We start from the raw sequence: 23,605 nt of genomic DNA on the forward strand, positions 1-23,605 counted from the left end.
AAGGGTCCAAGGTTACAAACATTGAGGCTACTACTTACATTTCTATACACCCATTATATCAATCAATACACTGCCAAGGACAGAGTAGGTAAGGGGTATGGAGACTTAGCAGCAAACATTGGCCCAATAAGTGAAAAACCCTTCACTAATACAATTTCTAATCAATCTTTTAACTACTCAAAGGAATCTGTGTTTAGACAGTTTAGAACATCTCCTGCCTCTCACAGTTGGCAGGCTCTGAACAATCACATGTGGCTGGAAAAACCTATTCAGGCAGGCTAGAGGACTTCCAAAGGAGTTTGTAGGTTGAAACACTGTCACACCCAGGAATTATTAACTGGAGCTGTAAGCTAACTCTTTTTTCGGAGAGAGGTAATGGGGGACAGCCCCCTGTAAAGTCAGAGGTGTAGGTGAGAGCACAAAGCAGAAAGTAGGCAGACTCTGGTTTTGGGGGTAGATGTTTGAGAATTTCCAGGGGGACTCCTGAGGCTCGATCCCGCCTTTGCGTATGCTGAGCCCCCTTCCTCATGACCTTTGCGATGGGCGGAGTTCCTCAGGCTAGCTCCTGGCAGTGACAGAATTCCAGTTGAGCTATTCCAGATCCTGAAAGATGATGCTGTGGAAAGTGCTGCACTCAATATGCAATATGCACTCAATATGCAATATGCCGGCTTCTGGCAGGTCATGTTGTTTCAGAACCCATAACCCTAGTCCCATCAGCTCTGCACTCAATGTACAGAGATGCACGGATGGACTCCTAGAGCTAGAAAGTGGCTTCAAGGTCAAACACTCCAAGACTGGTTTTCAAATGCTTTGTAACTGACTGATTTTAGTCAGTCTACCAAGCACACTTTAATAATTTCAACCAAACTTATTGTTAGTTTATATCAGTCACTACTAGGTGATATTGCATAGCAATATCATATAGTAAGGCTCAGGAAAGGAAATACAGCATCCTAGGAAAACCCAGTTCTCTTTAAATGTAAACATTCTTGCACTCTTACTTGTTTACACAGAAAATATTTCGCAGTCAAGACCTTTGAATTCACTCATTACTCTATACAAACACAATCTGCCCCTTGCAAAATAATTTTTTTCCTGCTTACTATCTGGAAGGCTTTTTCTCTCTTTTATAGGTTCTTATGCACAGTTCCAGTTTCTACAATGTCTTTTACCCCATTGTTCATGTTGTAGTTATACAGTCTCCCAAGGCCCAACTTGGGAGTGACCTGCTCTCAGAGGGCTTCCCCTGTCTTCCAGTCAGAAATGAGGTCTCTATGCCTTGAATCTATAGTCTTTTGGATTGTCTGAGCAGATATCACATCTAGTCCTATATTGTAGTTCTTTTTGTACGAGTATCTTATAATACTGAACCATCAGTGACTTGAAGGCAGTGCTTACTTTTATCTCTTTTTCTACTATGTCTACCACAGTGTTGTTATTAAATGTTGAGTAAATGTATGCTGAAAAGAAATGCTTCTGAAGTATCAAATTGTAAACTATTGATTAAAAATAAACCCATAAAAGCAGCACAAATTGTACTTTGTAAATAAATAACTCTCTGGAGGAATTTAGATCATTTCAAAATTATGTTAGTGATAAGTAGGTTGCTAATTAAGTTGTACTGTAATTTAATTTAACTTATATCAGTACTCAAATCACAAAGAAAATTTTACTATAACATAACTTTGTAGTATTTATTCTTTCATTGGTCTTTCCTTTTCATTTTCTCATTTGATCTTCATACCTGACTCTCAAGGGAAGAGGTATCATCCTCATTTTATAGATGACAACAGTGATGACATGGGCAAAGGCACTTAGGGCCACACAGGCTTCCCTGGTGGCTCAGGTGGTAAAGAATCTGTCTGCAATGCAAGAGACTGGGGTTTAGTCCCTGGGTTGGGAAGATCCCCTGGAGAAAGAATGGCAACCCACTCCAGTATTCTTGCTGCAGAATTTCATGGACAGAGAAGCCTGGCAGGCTCCAATCCATGGGTCGCACAGAGTTGGACATGACTGACCTACTAACCCTTGACTTTGACTTCAGGGTCACACAATGACTGCTTAAAGGGTTCTTCACAACTGATTTACAGCTCTTGTATCTACATGGTTTCCTACAACCACTCTCTTTTATACTTGATTTGAGACTTCTCATTTTTAATAAAATTTTGGATGTAAGAGTCATATATATAAGACATCACACAGAGATACATTACACAAACATACACACGTACACACAAACACCAGTTTTCATCTTGGAGCAATTCAAATGTCTTATTCATTTCTTGCAAAAGGCAAGTTATAGGTTATAAGTAGATCTATGTTAATTTTTTTTTTTTTTTGGAAAGTAGTCAGTTACCAGTTTTGGAGAAGGAAATGGCAACTCCAGTATTCTTGCCTGCAGGATCACATGGACGGAGGAGCCTGGTAGGCTACAGTCCATGGGGTCCCTAAGAGTCGGACACGACTGAATGATTTCACTTTCACTTTTCACTTTCATGCATTAGAGAAGGAAATGGCAACCCACTCAAGTATTCTTGCCTGGATAATCCCAGGGACAGAGGAGCCTGGTGGGCTGCTGTCTATGGGGTCGCACAGAGTCGGACACAACTGAAGCGACTTAGCAGCAGCAGCAGTTACCAGTTTAGGAATAGAATCTCTGGTTTTAAATTCTGTAGAAGGAAACGTCAATAATAAAATGGCTTCAAAAAAAAAAAAAAAAAAGCAAATCTAATCAAAGAATCAAATGAACTGTTTATGTATAAAATTGGAAAAAGCATTCATGGGGATAGCAAGCCATTTACTTTTTGACTCTTTTCCTTCTCATCAAAAGCTATTGAGGTCCTTTAATGGACCAGAACCTGGTGGTCCGGAGTCGACGATGAGAAAGTGAAAGGAGAGAGGCTAATATTTCCTGGGTTACGAAGCCGGCTTTTGCATTCCAGGAAATCAGCCAGAAATAGATAGAGAGAGAGAAAAAGAAAGAAAGAAAGACACGGGGACCCAAGCTCTGATGGAGCAAAGGTGTTTTAATCAACATGGTGTGGGCATATATACTGTAGTTATTCTTAACAAAAATAAAGATTAAAATTCCAGACTTACATAACATAGGTGATCCATATTAAAGAGAGAGAGAGCTGTAAACAATCACTTTTACTGTATGGTTCACAAGAAGGAAGAGGGTACTTATCACCATATTGAAAAACTAATGAAGGAAATGCCTGGATCCCTCGGCCCCTGGAGAGGCTTGCCTCTCCTCTTAATTCCTGAATATTCAGGAATTAATAAGGAACAGAGGATTCCTAACAGATCCAAAACAGCACACAGGAAGCCTCCTGTTAAATGCTTCCTGACAATTCCCCCTATTTTATTATATTTGTAAAATGAAATTTGATTTGTTTCCAGTTGTAGGCACTACGATTAAAATGAATCAAGAGTAACACAAAATTGAGGTAATCTGGAAGCAAGTCCAACCATGGGACCTTCTTCCCAGGATCATTGGAGATTTACTGGTTGTAATGCACCCATAGGTTTTATAGATGTATTAACTTTTCTAAGGTCTGTTAGGAGATGCCATTTGCTAGATTTCTTTTTTATAACAAAAATAGGAGAGTTCCAAGGAGAACAAGATTCCTCAATATGCTTTAATTCTAGTTGTGTATCTATAAGTTCCTTAGTCACCTGTAATTTCTTTTTTATTTGTCATAAATCTTTTTTTATATTTTTGTATTCATCATTTTATTTGCCATATCTTATATTTTTTATTAAAAGCATATATCTTACCTTTTTTAGCAACTATGAAGTGTCTTGTATATTATCATTTTATAGATTGGTGGATCTATTTATTATATCATTATAATATATATTTATTATATATTTATATTTATACATATAAATATATCATACATTATATAATGTATTTATTAATAGTTTAAAATCTCTTCAGTTTTTCTGTAAGAAAAACTTTTTGTAAGAGGAAGTTAATGTTCAGTAATTAATGTTTTAAAATCTTATTTTATTTGGAAATGACCTAGTTATTTATAAACTTTTAGTATTTAGTTTTGTATAACTCTAGAAATTTAAGTTATCCTAATCCTAAGAGATTATTTTAGATTATAATAATAGATTATTCTATTAAAAATTTAATAGAGTTTATCTAAAAGTTTTCATTTATATATATATATCTAAACTTATTGTGTTTGAGGTCTCCTTTTCCCAGGCTTCACAATTGAATCCTTTCTTCCTTTTGGTTTCTGCCCTACCCTACTCCAGTACTCTTGCCTGGAAAATCCCATGGGCGGAGGAGCCTGGTAGGCTGCAGTCCATGGGGTTGCTAAGAGTCGGACACAACTGAACGTCTTCCCTTTCACTTTTCACTTTCATGCATTGGAGAAGGAAATGGCAACCCACTCCAGTGTTCTTGCCTGGAGAATCCCAGGGATGGGGGAGTCTGGTGGGCTTCTGTCTATGGGGTCGCAGAGTCGGACACGACTGAAGCGACTTAGCAGTAGCAGCAGCATATATATATATATATATATATATAAAGAGTTATCTTTTTGTTGACAAATTTAGTTTACCTTAAACCTAGGCATAATAAAAGTATTATATAATGTTGATGACTTAAGACATATCTTAATTAGATTAGCAAACAATTATATTTAAATTATATTTATATTTAAATAAACATTATATTTAATATTGAATATTTTTTAGTTCACGTGAATTTGAATTTAAATAGAGCTCATTAACTTCATATTATCTAAAAACAAAGCTGGTGTATCTATGGCAGCACTGCCAGATGATGAGGGTTTCAGGGAAAAGATGGAATTTGTCCCTGGTTTTTGTTGAAGGGGATCTGGGGGGTCCCTGGTTGGAGTTTTCCAGAATAGGTTTTCTTTCAATGTCAAATTTAGATTTACAATCTTTGGCTCAATGAATTCTTCTACGGCAGTGCAGCGAGGGCAGATTTTTGGAGGTTGGTTTGTTTGTTTTAATTAGCTTTCTTAGGGCAGTCCCCTTTTAAATGGTTCTTATTTCCACATGTAAAGCATCCTTCCTTTCCCTTTCTTAAGGCAGCAACCATTGTTTCAGCTAGCATTTTCATCTTTTGAGTTTCTGATCTTAGATTGCAACAAGCATTCAAATAATCAATGAGTCCCTGTCTCATGAATTGGAGCTATAGCCTTTTGACATTTCTGATTTGCATTTTCATAAGCAAGTAATTTCTCTAGTTGCCTTTTATCTTTTTCTCCAATTACAGTACGGGAAATAGCAGTTTCTAATCTAGCTAAAACATCAGCATAAATTTCATTCAGTTCAGTCGCTCAGGCGTGTCCGACTCTTTGCGACCCCATGAATCGCAGCAGGCCAGACCTCCCTGTCCATCACCAACTCCCGGAGTTCACTCAAACTCACGTCCATCGAGTCAGTAATTTCACTGGGTCCTAGTAAAGGAGAGACTTTTAGATTCACACCTGTTGGCAGAGGAGGAGCATTTGGAGCAGCCAGGGCACGGCTTGTAGGAAAATTTTGCCAGAAATCTATCGGAATATTTTTTCCCTGTCTGGCGGCTCATTAAACATTCTCTTTGACCCGTTGCCAAATTTCTAAATTAAAACTGTCTTTATCAAGGCACCAGGGATTATGTTTAACTATTGTTTGAAGGTAAGCCTCTACTCGTTGGCGCAAAATTGAAAGTCCCTGAACTTTAAGTAGAAAAGTGAGGGGGGCTTTCCAGCCGATTGACCGGTGTTTTAGTACTTACCCGCCTCAATAGGCCCTGGGGTCACTCCGTCTGAATCTGCCACGTGTACCAAGCTCCTGTTCTGGGCTCCACTTGTTGAGGTCCTTTAATGGAATGGAACCTGGTGGTCTGGAGTCCACGATGAGAAAGTGAAAGAAGGAGAGAGGCTAATATTTCCTGGGTTACGAAGCCGGCTTTCACATTCCAGGAAATCAGCCAGAAATAGAGAGAGAGAGAAAGAAAAACATGGGGACCCAAGCTCTGATGGAGCAAAGGTGTTTTAATCAACATGGTGTGGGCATATATACTGTAGTTATTCTCAACAAAAATAAAGATTAAAATTCCAGACTTAAAAATATAGGCGATCCATATTAAAGAGAGAGAGAGCTGTAAACAATCACTTTTACTATATGGTTCACAAGAAGGAAGAGGGTACTTATTACCATATTGAAAAACTAATGAAGGAAATTCCTGGATCCCTCAGCCCCTGGAGAGGCTTGCCTCTCCTCTTAATTCCTGAATATTCAGAAATTAATAAGGAACAGAGGATTCCTGACAGATCCGAAACAACACAGGAAGCCTCCTGTTAAATGCTTCCTGACAAAAAGCAAGGTAATTTAATTCATCGTGGAATGCAGTTACACTCAATAGTACCTGGATTACCAATATGGTAGATGAGCCCTACATGGACCACAGGGGACTGTTGGAGTGGATTCAGTACAGCCATGATCACAAACCATTGGCCTGCAGCTCTCCTTTGTGCCTAGGGCCCATGTAATTTCCTGTAGCAGCTTACCCTCCAGCGAGTATGATTTGAGCTACCACATACCTACTCCCTCCCTCTGAGGCTCTAGATATGTCTGCTTCACAAACCTAATGTCTCAACCTCAGAAATAAATTTCTGCACTTTAGTTGTATTTTGAGAGAAATGTAGTCAAGTAGTTGCAGAATATGCTAGTGGCACCCCGCCTAGACCCCATTGACTATGTGATCACTGTGAGTAGGGCGAAAACAGGCATGATTTTCCCCATTTTTATAACTTTGAGAGGACTGAGGTTTCAAGAAGTTAAGTATTTTTCACTGATTGTATTTATTATGCTTTTCACTTTTTACTACTTTACGCTTTGATATCTTGAGACCTTGCAGACCCAGGGAGAGACTGCCTCTCCCGGGATTACTTAATTTCTAGAGATAGCAAACAGCTTGCGTAGGTATCTCTTTGATAAGCAAGCCAACCAATCTCAGGTTCGTATCCCCCAACCACCTCCTTTTATTGTTGCCAACTGTCTGGGATGTTATCCTCTTGCCCTAAAACACTCCAAGGCCAGTTACCAGATAACTGGGGACCACCCCTATGGCTCAGAATCCACTGAAACTCACTTACGGATAGGCCTTGCCTATCCTACCTTGCTTACTCCTTTTCCTGAAATCCACAATAAAGGCTCTGGCCCATGCTTTTCCCTACCTCTTTCTGTCTTCTTTACTGACCCTGCATAGCATGGCATGCTCCCTCCTTTGGGGGTAACTGTGAGTAATAACTTCTTTTAAGGCAGTTGTCTGTATGTCTGTCATCATCCATATCTGACTAAGTCAAATTCTGGTATATTTTAAGACACTAATGCATACCTAGAAATTTGCAGAGCTGAACCTAGAACCCAGGTCTTTATATTCCTAGCAAGGTTTTGTTTCTACAACATTAGGTTCTTTATAAGTGTCAGGTAAAATTGCATTTAAGGCTTTTTTGAAAAGTTAGGATATGGTTACAGGCATTATTTTAGGAAAAAGGATGTGTTCTCTTTATAAAAGATGACTAATACTCTTTATCAAATCCTTGACCTCAAATATTTTGTTTCCTAACAGGACAAGTTTCACTAAAATATTTGCATATTATGTAATTGTTAGGCAAGATTTTGAGTGGCTTAGAAACTTGTCAGCATAGAATTGAATGACAGGAAAAGCCCATCATAGATTTTTTCTATCCAGAACAAGAATCTTCTTAAGGGTGATTTTCCTCAGTGTGCTTGCTGCACGTAGTGAGGGGGAAGAAAATGTGGCAGATATACAAGTGTTAGAAAATATGAGTAGATTCCTTCAATGAAGCCAAGGACTATAATCACTTTGAAACAGTTTAATTTTTATGGCGGATTCATTTTGATATTTGGCAAAACTAATACAATTATGTAAAGTTTAAAAATAAAATAAAATTAAAAAAAATTTTTTTAAATTGTGTTTTTATTCAAATTGGAAATTCAGACATCTAGAGTCCCTGGAAAAAGAAACTTTCAGAATGGGAGGTTGGTCAATGGTAAAGTTTTCTCTAGTATTTTGCATTGAAATACTAATACAGTCTTATTTACATCTAATCAACTCATGCAAAACCACACCAATGAAGAAATAAAAGAGCTCCCAGATATCTTAAAAGGGCAAAAAAATCCTTCAGTTATCTTTTGCAACATTTATCTTTCCTGTATTTATAGGTGCCTTCCTCCTCATCTTTTGTTAGGGCCATTAAGCTACTATTATCGTTGTCATTGTTGTTTCTGCTACAATTAAACATTAATTTTAGTGTTTTAATGAGTAATATGTGTCAGCACTTGTTTGCCAAGTGCTTTACCTGCGTTTTCTCATTTAGTTTTCACTACACTGGGTAATAAAGGATGTATTGTTCACCCTATTTTTCAGACAATGGGACTGGCAACTAAGGACTTTAAATTACTTGCTAAAGTCACTAATGTCTAGTAAGTGATCTGAAAGCAAAGCTCATGTGTTTAAGTTCTACACCATAGTTTCCTCAAGCATCCTAGCAAAAGCCAGAGAACAAAATAATCTCAACTATGCCGCTGGCCACATGTGGCTATTTAAATTCAAATTAATTGTAATTAAATATAATTAAAAAGTAAGTTTTCTGGTTGCAGTAGCATACTTCACATGTTCAGTGGCTACATATGGCTTGTGGCTAATGAGCTGAACAGTAAACCAAAGAAAAATTTCATCATTGAAGAAAATTTTCTTGGACACAGCTAGTCTGGAATCATACTGTGTGTGGGTGTGAGGGCTGGTGAGAGTGGGAATGGGAGATGTCTGGAGAAGAGAGATTTAAATAACAACACATTAGAACTGTCTGCTTTGTTCTTAAATGGCAAATTAGAGTGACAGTTAAGGTGAGAATTTAGAGTCAATACAGTGAGATTTTCTTCTGGTGTTATCCTTTGCTGGGGAGTGGCCCAGAGCCAGAGATGTAAGATGACTTCCCAATTATGAAATGTTTGGGTGCCAATGAGTACACTGAAGTGTGACTATTCTATATTATTGATAATGTCAGGATATTAATCTATTTTTGTTCCTATAGGACAGGTAAGAGATACCTATGGGAAAGGTAAAGGTGTGCTCTTTGATTTTAACATATTATCTTCTATTTTCTTTCATAGAGGAATATCTTTCCTCTATGAAACTTTTTCATACTTCCATTTCTTGCAAAGAAGAATTCAAGGTATCCAGATTTCTGGAAAAGACAATGTCACGTCAAAGACCTACCTCCTATGACATCATGTCTTATGGTTTCCCAGAGATAATCAGCCTTGGGTCAAAGGAAGACTGTGCATTTGACAGATCATGTGTACTCCATAGCTCAGAGGATGTGACTACAGAGCCATGACCTAATTTCAGAGACAGACTGATTAGCATCTCAGTGACCCCAAATCCTACCTCTTCTGACTTAGTCTAAAATATATTTTCTAGGTAGCTATATGAGAGACCTAATATAGACAAGAGCATATGGTACATCCCTGTAAGATATTAGGCAATTAATTACAATTAAGTTTTTCAGTCTTTAAAATGAGGATATTAGTACTTAATTCATAAAATGACATTAAGATTAAATGGGATAAATTATGTAGATATCTCAGCATAGTGCAAGGCACATAAGTTCAGTTTACACAGTCTAAATTTCTGCATTACAAGTTCTAATATTAAGAGTTTATTTAGAATAGAGAACATTATACTTTATCATGTGAAGAATGCAGCGTTCCAAAGAATAGCAAGGAAAGAAAATAAAGTCTTCCTCAGTGATCAATACAAAGAAATAGAAGAAAACAATAGAATGGGAAAGACCAGAGATCTCTTCAAGAAAATTAGAGATACCAAGGAAACGTTTCATGTAAAGATAGGCACAATAAAGGACAGAAACGGTATGGACCTAACAGAAGCAGAAGATATTAAGAAGAGGTGGCAAGAATACACAGAACTATACAAAAAACATCTTCATGATCCAGATAATCATGATGGTGTGATCACTCACGTAGAGCCAGACATCCTGGAATGTGAAGCCAGGTGTGCCTTAGGAACCATCACTAGGAACAAAGCTAGTGGAGGTGATGGAATTCCAGTTGAACGATTTCAAACCCTGAAAGATGCTGCTGTGAAAGTGCTGCACTCAATATGCCAGCAAATTTGGAAAACTTGGCAGTGACCACAGGACTGGAAAGAGTCAGTTTCATTCCAATCCCAAAGAAAGGCAATGCCAAAGATCGCTCAAACTACCGCACAATTGCACTCATCTCACAAGCTAGTAAAGTAATGCTCAAAATTCTCCAAGCCAGGCTTCAACAGTACATGAACCATGAACTTTCAGATGTTTAAGCTGGATTTAGAAAAGGCAGAGGAACCAGAGATCAAATTGCCAACATCCGTTGGATCATCAAAAGACCAGAGAGTTCTAGAAAAGCGTCTACTTCTGCTTTATTGACTATGCCAAAGCCTTTGACTGTGTGGATCACAATAAACTGTGGATAATTCTGAAAGAGATGGGAATACCAGACCACCTGATCTGCCTCTTGAGAAATCTGTATGCAGGTCAGGAAGCAATAGTTAGAACTGGACATGGAACAACAGACTGGTTCCAAATAGGAAAAGGAGTACGTCAAGGCTGTATATTGTCACCCTGCTTATTTAACTTCTATGAAGAGTACATCATGAGAAACGCTGGACTGGAAGAAACACAAGCTGGAATCAAGATTGCCGGGAGAAATATCAATCACCTCAGACATGCAGATGACACCACCCTTATGGCAGAAAGTGAGGAGGAACTAAAAAGCCTCTTGATGAAAGTGAAAGTGGAGAGTGAAAAAGCTAGCTTAAAGCTCAACATTCAGAAAAACGAAGATCATGGCATCTGGGCCCATCGCTTCATGGGAAATAGATGAGGAAACAGTGGATACAGTGTCAGACTTTATTTTTCTGGGCTCCAAAATCACTGCAGATGGTGACTGCAGCCATGAAATTAAAAGACGCTTACTCCTTGGAAGGAAAGTTATGACCAAGTTATGACCTAGATAGCATATTCAAAAGCAGAGACATTACTTTGCCACCAAAGGTCTGTCTAGTCAAGGCTATGGTTTTTCCTGTGGTCATGTATGGATGTGAGAGTTGGACTGTGAAGAAGGCTGAGCGCCGAAGAATTGATGCTTTTGAACTGTGGTGTTGGAGAAGACTCTTGAGAGTCCCTTGGACTGCAAGGAGATCCAACCAGTCCATTCTGAAGGAGATCAGCCCTGGGATTTCTTTGGAGGAATGATGCTAAAGCTGAAACTCCAGTACTTTGGCCACCTCATGCAAAGAGTTGACTCATTGGAAAAGACTCTGATGCTGGGAGGGATTGGGGGCAAGAGGAGAAGGGGACGACAGAGGATGAGATGGCTGGATGGCATCACTGACTCGATGGACGTGAGTCTGAGTGAACTCCGGGAGTTGGTGATGGACAGGGAGGCCTGGCGTGCTGCGATTCATGGGGTCGCAAAGAGTTGGACACGACTGAGCGACTGATCTGATCTGATCTGATCTGATACCTGATTAACTTTTCTGTATAGTAGAAGCTAGCACAACATTGTAAAAACTACTCCAATAAAGATTAATTGAAAAATGAAGACCAACTGGTGCTTTTGCCAATTTGAATGGCAAGTATATTCCAAATTGGCTCAAACTTCAAACGTCTGCAACACTTGTACTCTAATTAATATCTGCTAATATGACAAGTAGTGAAGTAAAATTTGATAATTGCTGTGGTGTTGATGTTCAGTTGGTAACTCACGTCTGACTCTTTGTCACCCCATAGACTGTAGCATGCCAGTCTTCCCTGATAATTTCTAAATTTACCTTCAAAAGAATAAACCAGAAGTTAAACATGAGGTATGTGCTGTGGACATCTGTAGTGCCTGAACCCTCAGTAATAGGTTCTTTAGCACAGAATCCACTTTCTGGAGCTCTAGACCGCTCCCAGATTTCTATGCCCTCTCCAATCTTGATATAGCTGGATTTAGAAAACAGGTTCAGAATAGTTTCCATTATAATTTGAAGGCATTGTTAATATTTTCATATCACTAATGAAGCTGATAAGAGGTATGAAGTCATTCTGATTTAAAATTTTTATTTACTTATTAATTTATTATCATGATGTGCTTTTTTCTGAAAGATTTTTTAAGAAAATCTTTCTGCTTTGATGTTCTGAAATGTCATAATAATTCATTTGTGAGTATTTTTTAATTAATTGTTTTTGGTACTTGATGAGGGGTTTTTTTAGTGTGCAAAGAGAAGTATTCTATATTTTCAGATCTTGAAAATTTTCTATTTCTTTCATAATTTCCTTTTTGCTTCTTCTCTGTTTAAATTTCAAGTACTTGCATGTCTGATATTATGTTTTTCTCCTCCTAGCTTTTTTTCCTGTTATCATTTCTGTGGGTGTTTTTGTCTTCTCTTTTTTTGAAAGGTTTTCTTCTTAAAGCCTTACGTTATTTTTATTTAAAAATAAAAATTAGTTTTATTTAAAAATAAAAATTAGTTTTATTTAAAAATAAAAATTAACTTTATTTTTTTCACTTTTTTATTATTATTATTTATTAACTTTACAATATTGTATTGGTTTTGTCATACATCAACATGCATCTGCCATGGGTGTACACATGTTCCCCATCCTGAACCCCTCTCCCACCTCTCTCTCCATACCATCCCTCTGGGTCATCCCAGTGCACCAGCCCCAAGCTTCCTGTATTCTGCATTGAACCTGGACTGGCGATTCGTTTCTTATATGATATTATACATGTTTTAATGCCATTCTCCCAAATCATCCCCCCCTCCCTCCCACAGAATCCAAAAGACTGTTCTATACATCAGTGTCTCTTTTGCTGTCTCGCATACAGGGTTGTCATTACCATCTTTCTAAATTCCTAAATTTCTAAATATGTGTTAGTATACTGTATTGGTGTTTTTCTTTCTGGCTTACTACACTCTGTATAATATGCTAAAGTTTCAACCACCTCATTAGAACTGATTCAAATGTATTCTTTTTGATGGCAGAGTAATACTCCATTGTGTATATGTACCATGGCTTTCTTATCCATTCATCTGCTGATGGACATCTTGGTTGCTTCCATGTTCTGGCTATTATAAACAGTGCTGCGATGAACATTGGGGTACACGTGTCTCTTTCAATTCTAGTTTCCTCAGTGTGTATGCCCAGCAGTGGGATTGCTGGGTCATATGGCAGTTCTATTTCCAGTTTTTGAAGGAATCTCCACACTGTTCTCCATAGTGGCTGTACTAGTTTGCATTCCCACCAACAGTGTAAGAGGGTTCCCTTTTCTCCACACCCTCTCCAGCATTTATTGCTTGTAGACTTTTGGATCGCAGCCATTCTGACTGGTGTGAAATGGTACCTCATTGTGGTTTTGATTTGCATTTCTCTGATAATGAGTGATGTTGAGCATCTTTTCATGTGTTTGTTAGCCATCTGTATATCTCCTTTGGAGAAATGTCTGTTTAGTTCCTTGGCCCATTTTTTGATTGGGTCATTTATTTTTCTGGAATTGAGCTGCAGGAGTTGTGTGTATATTTTTGAGATTAGTTGTTTGTCAGTTGCTTCATTTGCTGTTATTTTCTCCCATTCTGAAGGCTGTCTTTTCACCTTGCTTATAGTTTCTTTTGTTGTGCAGAAGCTTTTAATTTTGATTAGATCCCATTTGTTTATTTTTGCTTTTATTTCCAATATTCTGGGAGGTGGGTCATAGAGGATCCTGCTGTGATGTATGTCGGAGAGTGTTTTGCCTATGTTCTCCTTTAGGAGTTTTATAGTTTCTGGTCTTACGTTTAGATCTTTAATCCATTTTGAGTTTATTTTTGTGTATGGTGTTAGAAAGTGTTCTAGTTTCATTCATTTACAATTGGTTGACCAGTTTTCCCAGCACCACTTGTTAAAGAGATTGTCTTTTCTTCATTGTATATCCTTGCCTCCTTTGTCAAAGATAAAGTGTCCATAGGTGCGTGGGATATCTCTGGGCTTTCTATTTTGTTCCCTTGATCTATATTTCTGTCTTTGTGCCAGTACCATACTGTCTTGATGACTGTGGCTTTGTAGTAGATCCTGAAGTCAGGCAGGTTGATTCCTCCAGTTCCATTCTTCTTTCTCAAGATTGCTTTGGCTATTCGAGGTTTTTTCTATTTCCATACAAATTGTGAAATTATTTGTTCTAATTCTGTGAAAAATACTGTTGGTAGCTTGATAGGGATTGCATTGAATCTATAGATTGCTTTGAGTAGTATACTCATTTTCACTATATTGATTCTTCTGATCCATGAACATGGTATATTTCTCCATCTATTAGTGTCCTCTTTGATTTCTTTCATCAGTGTTTTATAGTTTTCTATATATAGGTCTTTAGTTTCTTTAGGTAGATATATTCCTTAGCATTTTATTCTTTTCATTGCAATGGTGAATGGAATTTTATCCTTAATTTCTCTTTCTATTTTCTCATTATTAGTGTATAGGAATGCAAGGGATTTCTGTGTGTTGATTTTATATCCTGCAACTTTACTATATTCATTGATTAGCTCTAGTAATTTTCTGGTGGAGTCTTTAGGGTTTTCTATGTAGAGGATCATGTCATCTGCAAACAGTGAGAGTTTTACTTCTTTTCCAATTTGATTTCCTTTTATTTCTTTTTCTGCTCTGATTGCTGTGGCCAAAACTTCCAAAACTATGTTGAATAGTAGTGGTGAGCATGGGCACCCTTGTCTTGTTCCTGACTTTGGGGGAAATGCTTTCTATTTTTCACTATTGAGGATAATGTTTGCTGTGGGTTTGTCATATATAGCTTTTATTATGTTGAGATATGTTCCTTCTATTCCTGCTTTATGGAGAGTTTTTATCATAAATGGATGTTGAATTTTATCAAAGGCTTTCTCTGCATCTTTTGAGATAATCATATGGCTTTTATTTTTCAATTTGTTAATGTGGTGTATTATATTGATTAATTTGTGGATATTGAAGAATCTTTGCATCCCTGGGATAAAGCCCACTTGGTCATGGTGTATGATCTTTTTAATGTGTTGTTGGATTCTGATTGCTAGAATTTTATTAAGGATTTTTGCATCTATGTTCATCAGTGATATTGGCCTGTAGTTTTCTTTTTTTGTGGCATCTTTGTCAGGTGTTGGTATTAGGGTGATGGTGGCCTCATAGAATGAGTTTGAAAATTTACCTTCCTCTGAAATTTTCTGAAAGAGTTTGAGTAGGACAGGTGTCAGCTCTTCTCTAAACTTTTGGTAGAAGTAAGCTGTGAAACCGTCTGGACCTGGGCTTTTATTTGCTGGACGATTTCTGATTACAGTTTCAATTTCCGTGCTTGTGATGGGTCTCTTAAGATTATCTATTTCTTCCTGGTCAGTTTTGGAAAGTTGTACTTTTCTAAGAACTTGTCTATTTCCTCCACGTTGTCCATTTTATTGGCATATAATTGCTGATAGTAGTCTCTTATGATCCTTTGTATTTCTGTGTTGTCTGTTGTGATCTCTCCATTTTCATTTCTAATTTTATTGATTTGATTTTTCTCCCTTTGTTTCTTGATGAGTCTGGCTAATGGTTTGTCAATTTTATTTATCCTTTCAAAGAACCAGCTTTTGGCTTTGTTGATTTTTGCTATGGTCTCTTTTTTTTTTTTTTTTTTGCATTTATTTCTGCCCTAATTGTTAAGATTTCTTTCCTTCTACTAACCCTGGGGTTCTTCATTTCTTCCTTTTCTAGGTGCTTTAGGTGTAGAGTTAGGTTATTTATTTGACTTTTTTCTTGTTTCTTGAGGTATGCCTGTATTGCTATGAACTTTCCCCTTAGCACTGCTTTTACAGTGTCCCATAGGTTTTGGGTTGTTGTGTTTTCATTTTCATTCGTTTCTATGCACATTTTGATTTCTTTTGATTTCTTCTGTGATTTGTTGGTTATTCAGCAGCATGTTGTTCAGCCTCCATATGTTGGAATTTTTAATAGTTTTTCTCCTGTAATTGAGATCTAATCTTCCTGCCTTGTGGTCAGAAAAGATGCTTGAATGATTTCAGTTTTTTTGAATTTACCAAGGCTCGATTTATGGCCCAGGATGTGATCTATCCTGGAGAAGGTTCCATGTGTGCTTGAGAAAAAGGTGAACTTCATTGTTTTGGGGTGAAATGTCCTATAGATATCAATTAGGTCTAACTGGTCAATTGTATCATTTAAAGTTTGTGTTTCTTTGTTAATTTTCTGTTGAGTTGATCTATCCATAGGTGTGAGTGGGGTATTAAAGTCTTCCACTATTATTGTGTTATTGTTAATTTCCCCTTTCATACTTGTTAACATTTGTCTTACATGTTGTGGTGCTCCTATGTTGGGTGCATATATATTTATAATTGTTATGTCTTCTTCTTGGATTGATCCTTTGATCATCATGTAGTGTCCTTCTTTGTCTCTTTTACAGCCTTTGTTTTAAAGTCTATTTTATCTGATATGAGTATTGCTACTCCTGCTTTCTTTTGATTTCTATTTGCATGGAATATCTTTTTCCAGCCCTTCACTTTCAGTCTGTATGTGTCCCCTGTTTTGAGGTGGGTCTCTTGTAGACAACATATATAGGGGTCTTGTTTTTGTATCCATTCAGCCAGTCTTAGTCTTTTGGTTGGGGCATTCTACCCATTTACATTTAAGGTAATTATTGATAAGTATGATCCCATTGCCATTTGCTTTATTGTTTTGGGTTCGAGTTTATACACCTTTTCTGTGTTTCCTGTCTAGAGAAGATCCTTTAGCATTTGTTGAAGAGCTGGTTTGGTGGTGCTGAATTCTCTCAGCTTTTGCTTGTCTGTAAAACTTTTGATTTCTCCTTCATATTTGAATGAGATCCTTGCTGGGTACAGTAATCTGGGCTGTAGGTAATTTTCTTTCATCACTTTAAGTATGTCCTGCCATTCCCTCCTGACCTGAAGAGTTTCTGTTGAAAGGTCAACTGTTATCCTTATGGGAATCCCCTTGTGTGTAATTTGTTGTTTTTCCCTTGCTGCTTTTAATATTTGTTCTTTGTGTTTTATTTTGTTAATTTGATTAGTATGTGTCTTGGGGTGTTTTGCCTTGGGTTTATCCTGTTTGGGACTCTCTGGGTTTCTTGGACTTGGGTGATTATTTCCTTCCCCATTTTAGAAAGTTTTCAACTATTATCTCCTCACGTATTTTCTCATGGTCTTTCTTTTTGTCTTCTTCTTCTGGGACTCCTATGATTTGAATGTTGTAGCATTTAATATTGTCCTGGAGGTCTCTGAGATTGTCCTCATTTCTTTTAATTCGTTTTTCTTTTTTCCTCTCTGATTCATTTCTACCATTCCATCTTCTATTTCACTAATCCTATCTTCTGCTTCCATTATTCTACTATTTGTTGCCTCCAGAGTGTTTTTGATCTCATTTATTGCATTATTCACCATATATTAACTTTTTTTTATTTCTTCTAGGTCCTTGTTAAACCTTTCTTGCATTTTCTTAATCCTTGCCTCCAGGCTATTTATCTGTGATTCCATTTTTATTTCAAGATTTTGGATCATTTTCACTATCATTATTTGGAATTCTTTATCAGGTAGATTCCTTATCTCGTCCTCTTTTGTTTGGTTTGGTGGGCATTTATCCTGTTCCTTTACCTGTTGGGTATTCCTCTGTCTCTTCATCTTGTTTATATTGCTGAGTTTGGGGTGGCCTTTCTGTATTCTGGCAGTTTGTGGAGTTCTCTTTATTATGGAGTTTCCTCGCTGTGGGTAGGGTTGTATCTGTGGCTTGTCAAGGTTTCTTGGTTAGGGAAGCTTGTGTCGGTGTTCTGGGGGGTGGAGATGGATTTCTTCTCTCTGGAGTGCAATGAAGTGTCTAGTAACGAGTTATGAGATGTCAATGGTTTTGGAGTAACTTTGGGCAGCCTGTATATTGAAGCTAAGGGCTGTGTTCCTGTGTTGCTGGAGAATTTGTGTGGTATGTCTTGCTCTGGAACTTGTTGGCCCTTGGGTGGTGCTTGTTTTCAGTGTAGGTATGGAGGCATTTGATGAGCTCCTATCGCTTAATGTTCCCTGGAGTCAGGTGTTCTATGATGTTCTCAGGATTTGGACTTAAGCCTCCTGCTTGTGGTTTTCAGTCTTATTTTTACAGCACCATTGATAAAACATCTAGGTTAAAGATGAAATGTTTCTCCACAGTGAGGGACACCCAGAGAGGTTCACAGAGTTACATGGAGAAGAGAAGAGGGAGGAGGGTGTTAGAGGTGACCCGAATGAGATGAAGTGGAATCAAAAGAGGAGAGAGCAAGTTAGCCAGTAATCACTTCCTTATGTGCGCTCCACAGTCTGGACTGCTCAGAGATGTTCATGGAGTTATACAGAGAAGAGAAGAGGGAGGAAGGAGACAGAGGTGGCCAGGAGGATAAAAGGGGAGGATGAAAAGGAGAGAGACAGATCCAGCCAGTAATCAGTTCCCTAAGTGTCCTCCACCGTCTGGAATACACAGAGATTCAGAGAATTGGGTAGAGAAGAAAAGGGGGAGGGAGGAAACAGAGGCGACCTAGTGGAGAGAAAGGAGAATCCAAAGGGGGAGAGAGCAGTCAAGCCAGTAATCTCACTCCCAAGTAAAAATAGGTACTGAAGACTGGATTCTTAAGGGTACAAAATTGATAACAAATACCAAAAAGCAAAGATTAAAATTCTAGAGTAGAGGTTGGATTTTCAAAAATACAATATTAAAGAAAAGAAGAAAAAGAAAAAAAAAAGAACAAACACAAAAGTTATTTATTTATTTTATTTTTTTTAATTTTATTTTTAAACTTTACATAATTGTATTAGTTTTGCCAAACATCAAAATGAATCCGCCACAGGTATACATGTGTTCCCCATCCTGAACCCTCCTCCCTCCTCCCTCCCCATACCATCCCTCTGGGTCTTCCCAGTGCACCAGCCCCAAGCATCCAGTATCGTGCATCGAACCTGGACTGGCAACTCATTTCATACATGATATTTTACATGTTTCAATGCCATTCTCCCAAATCTTCCCACCCTCTCCCTCTCCCACAGAGTCCATAAGACTGTTCTATACATACAAAAGTTATTTAAATATATATATATGAAGTTTGCTTTAAAAATAGTTTCTTTTTTGAAAAGTAATAGTAGGTTATAAAAATGAAAATTAAAGGAGTAATAGAGGACTTAGAAATTTTAAACAAGTTACATAAAATAAGAAAAAAAAAGAAAAGAAAAAAGAATGATCATAAAAATAGTAAAAATATATCTAGGACTTTCTCTGGTGTTGTTGTGGGCAGTGTGGGGTCAGTTCATTTTCAGATAGTTTCTTGGTCCGGCTTATATTTCTCAAGATCTATAGGCCCCTTCCTATGTAGTCGGTACTAACTACAGGATTTTAACCTATTGCACCTGTCACTTCCAAGGCGGTTCCCTCTGTTTTAGCTTCTTCTGTTTGCTGGTATCTTCAGTGTCTGATTTCCGCCCTGACACAAGGGGGCGGTGGTGGACACTTTTTTTTTTTTAGGCTCACTTGTTCAGTCGTGCTGTGGGGAGGGAGGGACACTGCAAACAAATAACACTGGCGTGTGCTGGTAGTGTCTCAGCCATACTTGGCCTGCCCCCACTCACGGCACATGCACCCGCCGTGCCCACACAGCTCAGGCTCTAGGTTGCTCCGCCGGGAACCGTCCAAGGCCGCCCTGGGCTGCATGCACCTCCCAGGTCTAAGCCACCCAGGTTCAGGCACTCGGGTAGCACTCAGAGGCGCAGACTCTGTTGGGCCTGCGTTTTGTACCCTTCCCACCTCCGAGCAGCTCGGGTGATGAGGTGTTTGGTGAGTGCGGTCACTGTGACTTATCGCCTCTCCTGTCCCTGCCGCTTGGTTTTCTGGGTGTACAACCGGCACACCTTCTCAGGCAGATGACTGTCCAGAACCCCAAGAAGTCTTAGTTAGCAAAGAAGCCTGCTTGCAGTTTGGTAGATAATGTCTCTCTGGGGCTGCGATTGCCCCCTTCGGGCTCTGGCTGCCTGTCACTGGAGGGGGATGGTCTGCAGCTGGCTAGTTCTGTTCCACCCTTTGTTCTGTGTGCGGGCCTGGCGGTGTCTTAGGGCTTTTCTTGTGGTAGCTATCCCACAGTCTGGTTTGCTAGCCCAAATTAGTTCGCTCTGATTACCCTCGGGGGCATTCAGGCCCGATCCTTACTCTAATCAATGCAGCCCGTGCCTCCCTGCCCAGCCCCCACTTGCTAGTGGCGGGTGCAGGAGTCTGCGCTGCTTCTCCGCTGGGGGAGTTACCATTGGAGTCGTAATCTGTGGGTTTTAATTATTTACTTATTTTTCCTCCCTATTATGTTGCCCTCTGTGCTTCCAAGGCTCGGTACAGACTCAGCAGTGAGAGTGTTTCCTGGTGTTTGGAAACTTCTCTCTTTTTAAGACTCCATTCCAGGGATGAAGCTCTGTCCCTACCTCTTTTGTCTCTTTTTTTGTCTTTTATATTTTTTCCTACCTCCTTTAGAAGACAATAGGCTGCTTTCCTGGGTACCTGATGTCCTCTGCTGGCATTCAGAAGTTGTTTTGTGGATTTTACTCAGCATTTAAATGTTCTTTTGATGAATTTGTGGGGGAGAAAGTGGTCTATTCCTCCTCCATCTTAGGACCGCCTCCTGTCTGAAACTTTCAAAAGTCAATGTTATATTTAGCAGAGTCTCATTCCCTAAAGATATTATTTAGTTGTGATTCAAGGCCAGTTCAGTTCAGGTGCTTGGTCGTGTACGACTCTTTGCCACCTCATGAACTGCAGCATTCCAGACTTCCTGGTCTATCACCAACTCCCGGAGTTTACTCAAACTTATGTCCATAGAGTCACTGATGCCATCCAACCATCTCATCCTCTGCAGTCTCCTTCTCCTTCAGCCTTCAATCTTCCCCAGCACCAGGGTCTTTTCCAATGAGTCAGTCTTTCACACCAGGTGGCCAAAGTATTGAGGTTTCAGCTTCAGTATCAGCTCTTCCAATGAATATTCAGGACTGATTTCCTTTAGAATGGACTGGCTGGATCACCTTGCAGTCCAAGGGACTCTCAAGAGTCTTCTCCAACACCACAGTTCAAAAGCATCAATTCTTTCAGTGCTCCGCTTTCTTTATAGTCCAAATCTCACATCCATACATGACTACTGGAAAAACAATAACCTTGACTAGACAGACCTTTGTTGGCAAAGTAATGTCTCTGCTTTTTAAAATGCTGTCTAGGTTGGTCATAGCTTTTCTTCCAAGGAGCAAGCATCTTTTAATTTCATGGCTGCAGTCACCATCTGCAGTGATTTTGGAGCCCAAGAAAATAAAGTCTGTCACTATTTCTATTGTTTCTCCACCTATTTGTCATGAAATGATGGGACCAGATGCCATGATCTGGGTTTTGGAATGCTGAGCTTTAAGTCAGCTTTTTTCACTTTTCTCTTTCTCTGTCATCAAGAGGCTCTTTAGTTCTTCTTCACTTTCTGCCATCAGTGTGGTGTCATCTGCATATCTGAGGTTATTGATATTTCTCCTGACAATCTTGATTCCAGCTTGTGTTTCATTCAGCCCGGAATTTTGAATGATGTACTCTGCATAGAAGTTAAATAAACAGGGTGACAATATACAGCCTTGACATACTCCTTTCCCAATTTGAAACCAGTCTGTTGTTCCATGTCCAGTTCTAACTGTTGCTTCTTGACCTGCATACAGATTTCTCAGGAGACAGGTAAGGTGGTCTGGTATTCCCATCTCTTTAAGACTTTCCCAAAATTTGTTGTGATCCACACAGTCAAAGGCTTTGGCATAGTCAATAAAACAGAAATAGATGTTTTTTTTGGAACTCTCTTGCTTTTTCTATGATGCAATGGATGTTGGCAATTTGATCATTGGTTCCTCAGCCTTTTCTAAAACCAGCTTGAACATCTGTAAGTTCACGGTTGATGTAGTGTTGAAGCCTGGCTTGGAGAATTTTGAGCTTTACTTTGCTAGTGTGTGAGATGAGTGCAATTGTGAGGTAGTGTGACCATTCTTTAGCATTGCCTTTCTTTGGGATTGGAATGAAAACTGACTTTTCCAGTCCTGTGGCCACTGTTGAGTTTTCCAAATTTGCTGGCATATTCAGTACAGCACTTTCACAGCATCATCTTTTAGGATTTAGAATTCAAGGCCATATATATTTTGAAAATCCATGTACTCAGCATTTGTTTTTACATCACTTCTGTATATTTTAGTTATGCATGTTTATACTAAAATTTCATATTAGTACATAAGAAGTAAAGTGAAAGGTAAAAGATCTTCATCTCCTTATAACCAAGATTAGAGGAATGAAAAATAATTTTGTTAGATATTAGCTAGCTGGGGGCTTCCCAAGAGGTGCTAGTGTTTAAAAGTCTGCCTGCCAGTGCAGGAAACTCAGAAGACATGGGTTTGATCCTCGTTTTGGAAAAATCCCTGGAGAAGAAAATGGCAGCCCACTCCAGTATTCTTACCTGGGAAATCCCATGGACAGAGGAACCTGGTGGGCTACAGTCCACAAAGTTGCAAAGAGTCGGACATGACTGAGCACACACATAGAGATATTAGACAGCCAGTTTATGGTGCAGCTGAAAACACCAAGAATTAACAGTACTTCACAGGTTTATTACAGTCATGGAATATATTGACAAGGAGAGAGGAGGCAAATCTGATTAAAGTCATATATGCTGTTTTCTTTCCCCCTCTATTCAATCTCTACGATATCAATTGTGAGAAGTAAGCAATGAAAGTTAGCTAGCTGGGTCTAGCTTATGGTTTTCTGTCCTGTGAGCTTGGGAAGAACACCTGGGCAGTCAGGAGTCCCATATCCATATACATATCTGTACCTATGTCCATATCCATATGTACTTAGGTTGCATTTTAAAAGCAGAGGTGCTGAAACATCAAGCCTCAGTTCTTTCCTTTTTTTAAACTCATGGCATGAAAAGAATCCCTGACTGCCTGTTCCTTCCATTCCCTACTGTCCCATTTCCTTCACAATCTGAAATGAATTCAGTCTATCTTTTCACTCTCTACTCAGTTTTTGAAGCTTTTGTGTCACAAGATCATATCCATTGTGCTTTTCTCATAGCAATTTATTTATACCACAAATACAGGAATAATAATAATAAATGATCAAGCTTCCCTGGAGGCTCAGATGGTAAAGAATCTGCTTGCAATGCAGAACACCTGGGTTCAATCCTTGGGTCAGGAAGATCTCCTGGAGAAGGGAATGGCAACCCACTCTAGTATTCTTGCCTGAAAAATCCCATGGACAGAGGACCTGGTGGGCTACAGTCCATGGGGTCACAAAGAGTTGGACACAACTGAGTGACAAACACTTTTACTTTCACAATAATAAATATTAAGTATGCTTATTGTTTATGGGATTCGCCAGGCAAGAACACTGGAGTGGGTTGCCATTTCCTCCTCCAATGCATGAAAGTGAAAAGTGAAAGTGAAATTGAAGTCACTCAGTCGTGTCCGACCCTCAGCGAC

General features: G+C 38.8%; 1 long non-coding RNA gene across 1 annotated transcript in view; it reads left to right on the forward strand.

Annotated features, from left to right (window-relative positions):
- The window catches only part of LOC129657162 (uncharacterized), a 42,234-nt gene that overhangs the window by 11,083 nt on the left and 7,546 nt on the right, over positions 1-23,605 (forward strand). The window lies entirely within an intron of this gene.

The sequence above is a fragment of the Bubalus kerabau genome, chromosome 7, assembly GCF_029407905.1.
Source record: "Bubalus kerabau isolate K-KA32 ecotype Philippines breed swamp buffalo chromosome 7, PCC_UOA_SB_1v2, whole genome shotgun sequence".
NCBI lineage: Eukaryota > Metazoa > Chordata > Mammalia > Artiodactyla > Bovidae > Bubalus > Bubalus kerabau.